Raw genomic sequence first — 16,032 nt, forward strand, 5'->3', positions numbered from 1 at the left:
ATCCAGTGGCCAAGTGAGCAAGGGACTCACTTCTGAGCATACCCTGCCAACTTAGGGCGTACAAAGCGAAACAAAAGGGGATGATGGACGGAGCGTTTGAACAAATCAAACACTAACCCCCAGTCAACTGATCTGGGTTTAATCCATCACCATTCTTTAGCTCACTCAGCCACCCCAGTTCAGACATGGCCATATGCAAATCAGTCTGACCCTGGCCATAGCCGCGTCCACGGACGAGTACGACACTGCTGCCTCCTTTTCGTCAATGTAGTCGTTGACCGAACCACCTTCCGGCCACGACAAATGCTGAATGAGGCGAAACTGCCCCGCCTCCTTCTTGGGCACCACCCCGATAGGAGACACAATCAACTCCTCCAAAGGCCAGTCCTCGAAGGGTATATGCCAACAGGAGGGGAGGTGGTGGATCAAGTTAAGATCCAAGGGCTCAGATTACCATCCACGGAAAATTGAGAATGGAAGGTCCAGCCAAAGTCAGAGCCCCAAGGGACAGTAACTGACAAAAGCGACTAGGCTGTTCCTAAAAGAGGAAAGAAGGGAAACATGAGGTCACAGGAAGTGCAGGGGTAGTGCTCAGTGGAGGGCTACCCTGGGTATCCAATTTGTTGGATTTAATGGCCTCACACACCCTTGCGAGTGTCATGCTTCATCATAGGCATTGCTCCTCGTTTGGCTGGCGGTGCAATGCCCAACGGGCTCACCTCAAAGAGGGGCTCTTTGGCGGAGATCTTTTATCCAACTGCCTATGGGTGAAGTGCGGGTGAGGGTAGCCCTCCACTGAGCACTACCCCTGCCCTTCCTGTGACCTCATCTTTCCCTTCTTTCCTCTTTTAGGAACAGCCTAGTCGCTTTTGTCATTTACAGTCTTCGAAGGGCCCGCCATGCGGCCCGCACTGACTTTTTTCTCCAACTTCTCCCACACCACATCCGGGTGCTCCCTGGCGGTCTTCAAATTCTTCGCCCATCTCCGCAGCCGAGGTCCCTCGTAGCCTAACCTAAAACCTTCACGAAACCCGGACCGTAAGCGTTCCGCTGCCCCCTTATCCAGGTAATCTTGCAGGGCCGCTACCAAACGGTCCACCTTAACTGGAGTATGAGCCCTTGGGCCCAGACCCCTTACCTCCCCTACCCCCTCCAGGCTGCTGAGTGCTCCCCGACCGCGCTCCACCGGACTGCCCCTGTTGGGACCGATGCGGCTGTCCCGAAGTTCCCCAGCAGCTGGGTGTGGTCAGGGAGCCATCTTGCTTCACTTATTTGGGTGTCCGCATCTATCATGAGGCCGCAAGTCTGTTGGAGGGTAACATAGGGCGTTGCGTGCGCGCATTGAGAGGCTGCATATCCTTCTGGGCCGGCCTCCCTCCCTTTATCGGTGTTGGGCCGAGTGGCGCTACTGAAAATGGTGGCGCTCCCGAGGCTGCTCTATTACTTTCGCACCCTGCCGATCTGGATTCCCCAGCGGGTCTTTAAAGAACTGAGGATGTTGGTGACTGACTTTCTTTGGGGTCTCGGGCGACGCAGGGTAGCATTGAACACGTTGGTCAGACCCAAGCTCGAGGGGGGGATGGCAGTCCCCGACTTTGAACTATATTATTTAGCAGCACAGCTTCAAATACTCACACAACACGTTGCCAGGGAGTTCAGAGAGCCAGATCACGAGCGAGGGAATGGTATTCAACGCCACGTCCTGGCCTACATAGTTATGCAACAGAAACTAGAAATGAGGGACCTTACAATGGAGGAAAAGACGATCAGGTTATGTTGGCAAAGGAGTCTGAAGAGAGCAAAGAGCCCGGCCGTATGCCCCAGAGATACCATTGGGAATGCTGACCGCTCTACTACATGGAGGTAACTGGTCCCCGCTGTCGGAATGGGAGGAATTAGGCTTACAGATGGTGGGGGACTTATACATAGATGGAATGTTGGTCCCCTTTCAGATGTTGCAGGAACAGCTTGGCCTACCAGACGGGAACTTTCTTCTGCATGCGGCGGTGGTTGCGGCGATACAAAAGCACTGGAAGGGAGGGCTAATTGAGCCGGAAACGACCATGGCCTGCCAGTATGTGGTGATGGCCGCGGGTACGTTTAAAGCGGTGACCTGCCTCCATAATAGGATGCTAAATGAGGGACTGAACCGCTGCTGGCGCTGAAGGCGAAATGGGAGGACAGTATAGGTAAACCCATCCCAGACACGGTGTGGGGCCATATTCTGAAACGAACATGGAAGGGGACAAGGAATGCACATTTCCAACAGGTACACTTTTATGTCCTGCACAGGGCATACCTGACCCCGGAAAGGATTAAATGGTACTTTCGGGTACATGACGCAATGTGCCCGAGGTGCCTGGCGCCTGAGGTTGACCTGGACCACCTGCTGTGGGGTTGTCCGAAATTGGGGACGTATTGGCCGGAAGTGGGGGAACTCCTGAACGTGGTTACTGACAGGGAAGTGGACTTTGACATGGCGGCGTGCTTATTGCTTTGGTTTCCTCACACAAAGAACACAAAAATAACAAGTAAATTCATTGACCTAGGGTTCATGTTGGCCCAAAGAGAAATCACCTGGCACTGGAAGTCCAAGGAGGGTCCGTCGGTAAGGAGATGGATGAATGAGCTGCTGAAATGGTCCGGGTGTGAAAGTGTGCTCCGAATGAGACAAGCTGCTAGGACTGACAATGATAAAAGCTTGGAGATGGCGAGTGCGTGGGAGATGATAGTTCAAGCGTTGCGTGACTACATGGTGGAAGACGAGAAATACACAAATTGAACACTTAGGGCTCCATGAGGCTTGAAAGAACAAAGGTACCACCCGATTTGTAGCGTGCTCCATTATTATTATAGAAGGACTATGCCCACATCAGCAGCGGTTGAGGGGGGAGGAGGGAGGTAGGGATTGTTTGGGGAGGGCAGTTAGGCACCGAGGCTATGTTCTGGGAGAGTCTGAAGCTGAACCTAGGGCTGGGTACACGGCGAGGGGTCCCCGGGAGGGGTCATACAGGTTGCAGTGGGCAACATTGGATATACCCCGGACACCGTAGGCGTCCACTAGTAGATAGGAGCAGGAACAGGGGTTACAAATCCGGTGTCACTTACATAGGATGCCGGAGCATGCTGGCTGGTGTAATGGGGGGGGGGGAGTTTAGGGGGGTAAAATGCAGATACTAAATGATGTCATTAACCAGACACCCCTCTGGGGTAACCACTGTGACGCTTTTGCTGGGCATACGACTCGATGCGCCGCCCGGCCTCCGGGTTGTGGGCTAATTGGCTGTGTACGAATTTATGACTACCTTGTCTATGCATTGTGACGCCATAAGTGTACTGGTTGATCTATTTTGTGAACTGGTTTCTAATTCTGCAATAAAAACAAATTAAAAAAAAAAAATCAAGAACCCCTCAGGCCAAGGATGTGCTATATCAGATTCTTGCTGATTTTCTGTAACTTGTTGAAACTGCTTTTCCGTTTCAGCTTGCACTTACGGGGAGAGGTACTATCACATCATCAAGGGGACACTTCACTATGCAAGTGTGGGCAGTGTAGATCCAGTTGGGGAGACCACCACAATTATCACCATGTTTGTGGCAAAGATCACTAGGAATTGTCCATGCCATCGAGGTTCAAGACACATTTTCTGAACGTTTCTTCACCAAGACCCAGTTGCTGGGACTGTGGTCATGACACTGCTCCTAATGCAGCGGGTGGTAGCAGCTCCACCGTGGTGAGACACAGAATGCACCACATCAGCTAGTCCTTTGCAGTAATCAAGAATCATGTAATCTCTAATGTTAACAAGCGCATTTGCGGGTACTTCCGGCAGTCTCATTGCTTGGCCCATGATGATTTCATGTGCGGACAGTCCTGGTTTCTGATCAGGAATGCTTCAAAGACTTATTAATACAAGGGGCAAAACATCACGCCACTTCCGAGACATTGAAGCACACACTTTGGCCAATCTATTTTTTAATGCTCCATTCACTTGCTCGGCTATGTTTGAAGCCTCAGGCTGGTAACTGCAGTGTAGTCTTTGCTCTACTTCCCTCAGTCCCTCAGCCTGACTCCAACGAATTCTTGAAATTGAATCTGGGGTTAAGTTCCCGTAACAACTACTTAGCTACTGTGAGGCTATCATTTCTCCTGGTCGGGTAAGATTCAACCCAACGCAAGAAGGTACACGCAATCACCAGGACATATTTCAGCCCATTGCACACAGTCATCTCGATGAAGTCCAGCAGCATCCTATTGAATGTCTCTTCTGACCTTCCTATGTGCTTCAGAGTCACTGTGGTTCTTTACCCTACATTCATCTGTTGGCACACAACATATCTGTTACACAATCGTTCAGCCATCAATCATAATCAGGGGTTAAACCAGTTCTGTCGAAACAATCTGCCCATTGCATATCTTCTAATATATGCGGGACCATGAAAATGTCTAGCCATCGGGAACAGCCAGCAATCTGGCAATACAGGTCTGCAATCTGCTGAAACCCAAATGACATCTTCTCTATTGACATAACCCGCTCTGACCCAACTCTGCTGTTCTGCCTCTAGCACTTCCTCCTGCAACCTTTTCACTTCCTCCCATGTGGCAGCTAGTGCTAACGAAAGGTTGCAATTGGTCTAATCTTCAGATTCCTTTACATATTCACAATTAAATGTATGGGCCCCATAAGCACAATATCACGCAACCTCATCAGCACATTGGTTGCCAACTGTCACATAGTCATCTCTGCTTCTATGGACCGAACACTTAATAGCAATATCGAAAGGCAACAGTAATTCTTCCGAGAATCTTATGACATGCACAATTTTCAATTGTGGATCCTAACAATGTCATAAATCCCCTCTGAAACCATAACTGTCCATACTGACTATCAGTAAGAATTGTCAATTTGAGCTGTTTAGAAACACAACAAGATCTAGTAAAAGTGATCAATTCAGCCACTTACTCAGAAGACACCCCTCGAATCCAGGAGGTTTTCACTATCTCTGTGACTGTACATACTGAGTAGGCAGCTCTTAAGGTTCCTCCATCGTCTCTCAGGCAGGGCACACCATCAAAAAACAAAAGAGGATCAGACTCAGTGAGTCACTCATCTTATATACCTGGGGACGCCCTGATTCTTCTCTGCCGCATTTTCTGCCTCTGCTACGCTGCAAGTGCAGCCAACGCCGTCCTGCCCTCTATCTTGCCCCACGTCTTGGCCGCCACATCGCCGCCACTCACCGCAGACCGCCACCGGACAGGACTGCAAGTCCCAGGGGGCAGAGCGGTCTCGTGGGTGGAGCCATCTTCGCATCAAGCCGGAGCTTAAAACAAAGGAAGGGCTACCTCGGCGCGGGACGCGCACGGGCTCGCACGGGCAAAAGGCGGGCCCATTTGAGCCCGTTAGAGAGCGGTGGAGGCCGGGCTGGGCTCCCCCTCTAACTTACGTGGCAGCCCAGGTTAGTTGTTGCCCATTATTTTCCTTTCTTGTTACATCCTGTTCACAAACCTCCTGTGAACCCTGAACTGTGCAATTTCTTTGCCCCTCAACAAAATGAATACTCGTGAGGGGAAAGGCAGATCGACATTGACTGGGGGAAGTGTCGTTGGGTCACCATGGATCAATTTTTAATCAGAACCAGCTCTGTCTTAGCCCATGAGATTGCTATGACTGAGCGACGACTCTCCCTAGATCCCCTGCAAACCAAACATTCGTCGTTGGGTGGCTTAGTATCCGCACGCTCCCCGGAACGCCCCTTGGCTACAGTGATTGACTCCCCTGATCCAACAAGAGACACTAGCCAGTCTTTGCAGGCGCGATTGGAAGATTCATCAATAATGGAGGTTCCAACTAGCCCCCTAGCTGTGTAGGCAGCCAAAGAAGGCACGCCCAGTGATACACATCCACGTTTAGCCACAAGGTCAGCGCCTAAACTATCTACTTTGACCCCGGTCCCAACACTGGAGCCGGCTACAAAGTGGAAGAGGGGAGGGGGTCCTCAAAGGCAGAAAAACACTAAAATGCAAAGGACTAATAGGAATGGCATGACAGTATCCCAATTGTCACCAGTCTCTTTGCCTGTAACCTCTACTTCTGCTGTTCTGGATGCCGATTCATTAGGTGTCCCCCTGTCCAATGCCCATGAAGTCTTGGTGGCTAAAGTTGGGGCTCTTCTTTCATCATCCTTATCCCCTATCCTCGACAGACTGGCCTTGATATAGGAAAGACTAACAAACTTTGAATTGCATGTAGCATCTAGCTTTTGTACCATTGAGGACTCTTTGGGGAAAATTAATCGGCCTCTTGATACTTTATCAAATGTCTTGTGTGACCCTGTAAATCCTAAACCCCCCTCCCACCATACCTCTTCCATCTAATCCTCCGCTTGGTCTGTTTTGTGGGTACAGTGGGGTGGGCATTGTCCCTAAGGAGGACCAAGTCCCATTGGGAGGTCAGGAGGGAGAGATAGGGAACTTGTCAAGTGAATTTGCTCAGCTCATTCCAAGCACCCCAAGGGGGGAGGGTAGTAGACCTCGGGCAGGTCAACAAGTAACCCTACCCAACATCATTCTAATTGGGGGATTGGAAATCAGCCCAACCCCGCCCATGGGCATATTAACCGTGTTCCTCTAGCTGTCCACAATCCTTTGGGTTGCAGTAATGGTCTTAGGGTTTTACACCTCCCACCGGCCGCTGCTCCTCTGGTGGTGGTCTTAAAGAATGTACCGCCTCTACAAGAGGGGCAGACGGAATCCACTGAGCAGTTAATGGCTAAAACAACGCACTGGCTTAGTGCTCAATTGAAGGTAGATGGGGTACCGGGATGGGATATCTGCAACCAGATGATTATGGGTAGACGTGCATCATGGGTTGGACATTCCATAAAGGAAGGGAGGGGTGATTGTGTAGTTGCCAATTTTAACAACGCTCATGTCGTCAGATTTCTATTGGGTCACTCAGGGAGTAGAAACCAATGGCGTCCTGCCGGGAATATTTCTCTTCTGCCTTTGGGTTTTTTCTATAGACCCAATCATCTTTTTCCACAAGGGGGCGGGAGCAGCTTTGCACCACAACGACCTACAGGTGGCCTCCTCGATCTTAATCTTGTTAATAGATTTGCTCCCTTGTCTGGTCTAGACGCTTGTGATTGACTCTATCCAGTACTTTTATCTGTGTCAGAGGCCCAATCCAATCTCCCTACCCCTTCGGCTGCAATTGTCTCAAACCCTCAGCTGGTCTCAACCAGGGGGTCTGAGCATACGGAGGCCCTGATACTGCTAGAACGGGGAGAAGGTATAGCTATGAGTACATTAAGTATGCTATCATGGAACATTGCTGGCTTATTACCGAAGACCACTTCTTACGATTGGTTTATTTTCATTGAGTTTTATGATATTAACGCCTTCCAGGAGACCTGGCCTTTGAGTACTATTTTTCGTCCAGGTTATTTCGCCTTTGGTAAACCGGCTATCGCAAATTCCAAGGGGCGTCCTTCGGGAGGATTATCGGTTTGGGTAAGACAGCAGGCGGGTCTCCAGATAGAAGAACTTGGGATTGATAACCCAGATATCCAGGTTCTTAATATATATTTTGAAAATGATCCTGGTTTCATACTGATTAATGTCTACGCTAGAGGTCTGGCCGGTGGGAAAGCCTCACCGACCATCTCTAGCCTAGACCACTTTATTAAGTCAAGGGAAGAGACAAATAACTGGGTTATTGTGGGATATATTAACTGTACGTTTGAGCCTCTTGGACTAGAAGATGCTAGTCTTACTGGCGATGAAGATGCAAGTTGGGGTGTCCCGTTACTAACGCTTCCCCCAATTAATAAATGGACGGAGGCAGTCCTTCAATTAAATAGTTTGACACTGGAGGGTGGGCTTCGGGCTGTCAATGGGAGAACTAAATCTGATGGTAAAGGTAATCCCACATTTAATAAAGGGAGAAGAAGTAGCAGGATTGACTACATTCTTATTAACCTAGCATTGTGGTCAAGACTAAAGGATATGGAGTTTTAAACAGACCAGAGAGTGATCATGACCCATTGTTATTGACACTAGAGGTAAAGGGTCGCCCACTCCTGAGGTGCGGCACGGAGATTGCTACGTCAGATGTTGTCTTGTCCCTTGATTGACGAAGATTAAAATGGGCACGGGTATCTGAGGATGAGGGCACTATGGAACAGATAAGGCTCACTCTTGAAGAGTCCCGTGTAGCCCTATTCCATCTTGATTCCAGCAAGGCTAGCCTTATAAGTCTTACAGAGGCCCATGAGTCCCTGTTTACCGAGCTGAAAAGCCATTTTACAAAAAATATAAAAATATCTAATGTGCTTTCCACCAATAAAGCAGCAATATGGTATGATGGGGCATGTAGGGTAGCATGTAGACAATTGTCCCACGCCATAGGATGGGATCCATGCAGGAGATAAGGGAACTCAGAGCAGTTTATAAGGCCACCCAACACAGGGCAGAGAAGGCAGATTATGAAAATAGATGGAGGGACCTCCTAGACGCATCCAATGGGAAAAATTGGTGTCGGTTCTGGCACTTAATTAAATGGGTCAATGGTAGTGCTGGTCCGGCTCTAGTTAACAACGTTCCCCACAGAAGCATGAGTCGCATATTATCAGGCCCAATTTTCATCACCCGAAGAAAGTATTGGGCCTCAGCCCTGTGTTGTGATGGACTCAGTCCTATCCTTCCCAATAGTGGAAATCGAGAGAGCGCTTGATGGTGTGGCAGCAGGTAGGGCACCTGGACCGGATTGTATTCGGGCGGACATATATAAATCAGATAGGGAGAACTGGTTAAAATATATCCATATCCTTGTTAATGGTTTGGCTAGAGGTGCCCCTATTCCGGAACCCTGGCGCGGGGCTGAATTAATCCCATTTATTAAAAGGGGGTTCGCGCCTGCCCATCTAATTATAGACCCATAAGCCTTATAGACACTCTTCAAAACATCGTGGCGAGATTAGTGCTAAGCAGGGTAAACAGGTGGATAGAAGAGAATGAAATACTATCCACCTATCAAGAAGGTTTTCGGTTCCATGTTAGCACTATTGACCAAGTTTTTAGATTCATGTTGATATACTGGAACACAGTGGTCTTAGCAGGGGGGACGCTCTATGCAGCATTCATAGATCTTAAATCTGCTTTTGATTTAGTCCCCGCCTTAAGATGTGGGATACCCTAAGGGAAGCAGGGATGCCTGCTGACATCTTAACCTTTATTGTAAAACTACATGAATCAACATTTGCCCAAGTACGATGGGGTCAGCAGGGTGAGTTAACAGACCGCTTTCCTGTGAGCAAGGGAGTAAGGCAGGGGGGTGTTCTGGCCCCTACCCTTTTCTCATTGTTCATAAATAATGTTCTCATACTACACTGAATTTCCCACAGACACACCTACTCTTGCTGGATCCAGGGTTCCGCTTTTAATGTTTGCAGAAGACACCCCAATTTTGCCCAAGACGCAATCGGGTCTGCAACGTGCCCTTGATCGATTCACCTTGTTTTGCAATGACCATGATTTAGTAGTTAACGTCGATAAGACAAAATTCATGGTCTTGCACAGACATAAAGTAGTGAAAGCTAGAGTGGATATGAATAATGTGCCCCTGGAACAAACTGACTCCTTTGCCTATTTAGGCGTCCCTTTGGGCAAACGTTTGCATTGGAAGCCACAGTTAGATTTATTAGTCTTAAGGCATAATCAATTAGCAGGGGCCCTCTTAAAAGAATTTCGGTTGTCTCAAACCAAACCAGTTGGACCGGCCCTATCCATATACCAAGGGAAGGTTAGAGCTTCAATAATTTACGGGGCGGAACTATGGGGGTTCGAAAATTTAATCCCATTAATTTGAGCCCTGAACAAGTTTTTGAGGGCACTGACCGGCCTTCCTCAATCTTCTCCACTTAAGACCCTACTTTTAGATCTAGGATGTATTTCTTTTGAGGAGGCTGTGGGTTTTAGACCACTTGCCTATTGGAGAAGACTTCGGACTATCCCGGAGTTAGCACCTTATACAAAAGCCGTTAAATTTATTAGAAAAGCGGACAAGTCAAATAAAATCCCTTGATTATTAAAGATTAAAGCATCGTTATTAGAAATGGGCCTTTCTCACCTGTGGGAGGACCCGGAAGGGAATTCTTTACCATCCAAAAAAGATTTTAAAGCTTTATATAGGGACATGGTTTATGCAAAGTCTCTGTCCTCAGTGACGAGTGGCTTTTTAGATTTTAAGTATGAGTATAAGCTGGAGGCCTACTGGGACATCATCACTCGTCCTGGTGATAGAAAACTCTTCCACCAATTTAGAATGGGAACCCTCCCCTTAAATCTTTCACTAAAGAGTGGGGGGATGACCGGGATACAAAATGTGATGCTTGTTTAACTGAGGATGAGACCTTATCGCTTGTCCTGTTTGTGTGCCCTGCCTATAAGGGCCCTCGAAATAATTAGAAAAAGCCGGTCTGTAAAACATTTGGAACAAGATCTTGTCAATCGGCCCTCCGTATTTTAAAAACGGGAACTACTGAAGTCATAGTCATTGCCATTGCTAAGTTTCTGAGCTGGACTTGGGCCCTTAGAAGGAATAATTTGCATGGCAGTATGTAATTTGTTTGTTATATTTTGATGTTTTTAAATTTTCCCTAAGTTATTTATTTTAAATAATGGTGACTAAAGTTAAGCCCTGTGTAATTATGCCTTAATACCGTTTCATCTTGAATTCTCCCTTTTTAAACATAATCACTCTTTTAAATAGTAGTAAATACCAACAAGAGAGAGAGGGTATGAGTTGGCACTCCTATACCCCAATCAATTGTAAATTAACAACAAAGGAGTGACTATGAGAAAAAAAGTGCTATCAAAATTAGATAGTGAGGTGTGATGTTATTTCGCTCTGTACTGGAAATGTGATCAATACTCACACACGTGCATGTACAAAGTGAATTCTCTCTATCTCCCTATAAATGCCCAACAGGTCTTCCTCTAAGGATGAAACCTAACGGGTATCGTGGTCACCCAGTGTTAAAAGGGGGAAAACCTTACTTTTAGAAGGACCCTCACTCACCACTAGTTGGTGACATGCTTCATCATTGGGTCCCCGCTGGGGTGACCGAATGTCCCCCCAGCGTGCTACAACGCCTGATTACAGCGGAGCAGGATGTGGTGAGTGTAACAGTGCCCAAATTAGGAGGTGACTATAAGTGATTGTATAAGTGTATTAAAAAATGCAGAAGTTGTGCCTTTACAAAAATCTTTAATAATGGCCAACCTGCATTGGATAAAAACAAAGTGGACGGACTACCCAAGGTTCTGAGTTAAGGAACCGGAGTCCTAGTAAGTATCAAAAGTTGGTCAACATGTTTCTGCTGCTTATGTTGCAATTTGCTCAGCATTCGTCAGGACCTACACAAAAGTCCTCCGGTGGTGTGCGCGCGCTAAGGCGTACCCTCCCGAGAGGCTCAAAATGTGAAAAATATATAGAATACCGGATAGTTTCCGTAGTTACCCTCTACGATTTGTAGGGATAAACCAAAAACCTGTAGGGAGAAAAGAGACAAACAAAATCACACATAAGGGAACTTAAAAGATAAGTTCTTTAGTCAAATGCGTTGGTTATTATTGGTCTTTTACATTTCAGGATTTGGCAAAATGCATACTTGACATCCGACCAATTGTAAGATGCTTGCCCTAATTACGGGTTATTTGCACCTGTGCCAGCCTGACTTGCCTGGCCTTCAAAGAGAACCGGCATCACGTAATTGCTCAGCTACTTAATTCATTGTAAGGTTTAGCAAGCAATGTACTAATCGATTCGTGATTGTCTATCGGTAAGTTTATGCAGTATTTATAGATTTTCGTCATGCCTGTGTGATTAGGATCAAAACCTGGAACAACCAGGAAGCTCTCCTCTTAGTGCGGGAGAAATGCGATGCAATAGCAACAATCGTAAATGCTAATAAACTCACTTCACAAGAGGCATGCTCACGCCCCTTCGGTTAAGACAGTGCGGGTCTCCTTCACGCGGTGTCTATCTGTTAGCAGGGGAAAGCAAATGTAGTAAGCACGTGAGAGGTGGTCAAGAACCCGTGCTCGAGAAGGAAGAAAATGAGCAGGAAAGACGTACTTCATCACCCACGGCTCCCCGCTGTATACCTGCTCTCTCGGCTGCTGTCTTCCGGGAATACCGGAGTGAGGGTGGGATCAGTTTATGTATTGTGATAGCGTGAGTGGCCAGACTTGCTCACATGGCCGGGGTGACGTCACATGGTCCCCGCCGCGCCCACTGCCTTAAAGCTGTATAGACGAAAAAGAAGATTACAACGTGAGGGTTTGAATCCTGACGCGATCTCAACACGAAAACAAGTTAATGAAAGGGATTTATATCAAAATACGTGTATTAATCCCGCTGAAGTAGTAAACAACATTTAATCTAATTTTGTCTAATTTTGACCGGGTCTGGAGGCGGTCTTTACAAATACAGGGCCACCTGCAGTAGCTCAAGCATATGACGTGAGACCTGCATATAAATAGGATGTGGACCATCATTTCAATCGGGAAAAGGGGCAGATGTAACTGGCCCATAGTCCGATGGGAATAAACCTGGTATGACAGCAAGTTCATAAATCAGTGTTGGAACAGGCAATCCCAGAGATGTATATATATATATACAAAAAAATAGGGGCTCAAAAGAAAATGAGTATATAACCGGGGTGGATACTCAAGTGTAGAGAGAATAGCATCAAGTATTGTAGTGGCTGAAAAAATGCTATGTATCTGAACCCGGGAAGATACTCAAATGTAGAGGGTTGGATGGGGGGCATAGCATCAAGTCATAAGGTGGCAGAAAAAATGCTATGAAACTGGATATATCTATCTTCTTAACACACTGCCCCATGGTATATCATCATTGAGACCAGTTTTGTTAGTGCCAAGACGGTACACCCAGCGTTGTTCCTTCTCGAACAGTGAAGACTCTGAACAACTTTCCAGGTGCTCCAATACTGTCCACTCTAGATCATTAGGTGTGTGATTTAGTTGTAAGAAGTGGGATGTTAATTTAGTTGCTGCTTTCTTACAACGTATATTGCTACGATGTTCGCATATCCTAATTTTGATGCATCTAGATGTCATCCCCACGTACTGTAGACTGCATCTGCAAGTTATCAGGTACACAACATTGGAGGTGTTACAATTTGTGTGGCTGCGTTGTTCCCATCGTGTGCCGTCTGTCAGATCCAGAAATTTTGTGTGTGAAGTGAGATGGCAAATGTTGCAATTCCCACATGGGTGGTGTCCTGTGACTGGTGGTAAACCCCAAGCATTAAGAACACTCGGTGCTAGGTTGTTAGTTTTCTCTTCCCTTGGTCGCGTATGGACCAAGGAGTCTTTAAGACTTGTAGCCCTTTTGTATGAAAAGAGAGGCTTCTGCCAGTGCGTCTTGTTGCTGGTAATAATTCTCCAGTTTTTGGAGATACAGTTGCTCACTGCATTTGATAGTGAGTTAAAAGTTGTCACACACATTAAGGGGATCTCACCACTTTCTGTTGGGCAATTGTCTTCCAACAAAACATCCCTTTGTTGATTTCTAGCCCTCTTTTGGCTCTTGTTTATTATCCCCTTGGGGTACCCTCTATTTTCCAGTTTGATGGTCAATGCATTTGCTTGTTGTTTATAGTCGGACAAGTTGCTGCAATTTCGTCGTATCCTAAGATACTGCCCATACGGGAGATTGTCCCGTAGGGCCTGGGGGTGGTAACTGGTGAAATGTAGAAAATTGTTCTTTGCAGTTGGCTTGTAAAAAGTCATAGTCTCAATCCGCTTGCCTTCCCTCCTGATGCTGACATCCAGAAAAGTTAGTTTCTCACGAGAGTGTTCATGGGTGAATCTCAGATGGTCATCGCAAGTATTGACCCAAGTGAAAAAGTCAAATAGTGTGGACTCCTCACCTTGCCAAATCATAAGCACGTTGTCTATATAGCGTCGCCATACAGCGATGTTGTTGCCGTATGGGTTAGTGGGGCTTAGGATGTGTTTGAACTCAAAATCAAACACATAGAGACCCGCCACCGACGGGGCAAAAGTACTGCCCATCGAGGTCCCTGTTGCTTGCAGATAGATCTTCCCGTCATGTTAAAAAAAATTGCTTTTCAAGGCAAGGGTGGCACAGTGAACTACGAAGGCACGGGTAGTGTTAAAATTCCAAACTACTCGGTCCAATGCTTCCTTCACCACCTTAATGGTCTCATCCTGATATAAATCCCTTTCATTAACTTTTTTTCGTGTTGAGATCGCATCGGGATTCGAACCCTCACGTTGTAATCTTCTTTTTCGTCTATACAGCTTTAAGGCAGTGGGCGCGGCAGGGACCATGTGACGTCACCCCGGCCATGTGACCAAGTCTGGCCACTCACGCTATCACAATACATAAACCGATCCCACCCTCACTCCGGTATTCCCGGAAGACAGCAGCCGAGAGAGCAGGTATACAGCGGGGAGCCGTGGGTGCTGAAGTAAGTCTTTCCTGCTCATTTTCTTCCTTCTGGAGCACGGGTTCTTGACCACCTCTCACGTGCTTACTACATTTGCTTTCCCCTGCTAACAGATAGACACCGCGTGAAGGAGGCCCGCGCTGTCTTAACCGAAGGGGTGTGAGCATGCCTCTTGTGAAGTGAGTTTATTAGCGTTTACGATTGTTGCTATTGCATCGCATTTTTCCCGCACTAAGAGGAGAGCTTCCTAGTTGTTCCAGGTTTTGATCCTAACCACATAGGCATGACGAAAATCTATAAATACTGCATAAACTTACCGATAGACAATCACAAATCGATTAGTACATTGCTAGCTAAACCTTACAATGAATTAAGTAGCTGAGTAATTACGCGATGCCGGTTCTCTTTAAAGGCCGGGCAAGTCAGGCTGGCACAGGTGCAAATTACCCCGTAATTAGGGCAAGCACCTTACAGTTGGTCGGATGTCAAGTATGCATTTTGCCAAATCCTGAAATGTAAAAGACCAATAATAACCAACGCATTTGACTAAATAACTTATCTTTTAAGTTCCCTTATGTGTGTTTTTGTTTGTCTCTTTTCTCCCTACAGGTTTTTGGTTTATCCCTACAAATCGAAGAGGGTAACTACGGAAACTATCCGGTATTCTATATATTTTTCACATTTTGAGCCTCTCGGGAGGGTACGCCTTAGCGCGCGCACACCACCGGAGGACTTTTGTGTAGGTCCTGACGAATGCTGAGCAAATTGCAACATAAGCAGCAGAAACATGTTGACCAACTTTTGATACTTACTAGGACTCCGGTTCCTTAACTCAAAACCTTGGGTAGTCTGTCCACTTTGTTTTTATCCAATGCAGGTTGGCCATTATTAAAGATTTTTGTAAAGGCACAACTTCTGCATTTTTTAATACACTTATACACTCACTTATAGTCACCTCCTAATTTGGGCACTGTTACACTCACCAAATCCTGCTCTGCTGTAATCAGGCGTTGTAGCACGCTGGGGGGACATTCGGTCACCCCAGCGGGGACCCAATGATGAAGCATGTCACCAACTAGTGGTGAGTGAGGGTCCTTCTAAAAGTAAGGTTTTTTCCCCCTTCTAACACTGGGTAACCACGATACCCGTTAGGTTTCATCCTTAGAGGAAGACCTGTTGGGCACTGTTTTAAATAGTCTTGGAATTTTAAAATGGCATGCTCTTTTAAAAACATTTCTGTACGAGATTTTATGTCTTTTATATTAGCTTGTATTTGTCTATATGTGTCTTTTATGATTGATTATGATCGAATAAAGACGGAAATTGAATTGAATTGATATACCTGGTCATGGTTTGGTGCACAGTTAAGTGACATTGAGATAGTCATGCTCTCCTTCTCCATCATCATTTTCATTACAGTCAAAGGTAACACTGTAGCAGGATTTAAAGGAGCACACTGCTTAAGACTTACATTCTCTTCAGCAAGTATGATCTGTTCCTACTTTTTCAATAAACTGTTGGTGA

General features: G+C 46.6%; 1 protein-coding gene across 1 annotated transcript in view; it reads right to left on the minus strand.

Moving 5' to 3' along the window:
* The window catches only part of CFAP20 (cilia and flagella associated protein 20), a 524,034-nt gene that overhangs the window by 349,022 nt on the left and 158,980 nt on the right, over positions 1 to 16,032 (minus strand). The gene's annotated exons all lie outside the window — the stretch shown is intronic.

This window comes from Lissotriton vulgaris, chromosome 12, assembly GCF_964263255.1.
Source record: "Lissotriton vulgaris chromosome 12, aLisVul1.2, whole genome shotgun sequence".
NCBI classification, from domain to species: domain Eukaryota; kingdom Metazoa; phylum Chordata; class Amphibia; order Caudata; family Salamandridae; genus Lissotriton; species Lissotriton vulgaris.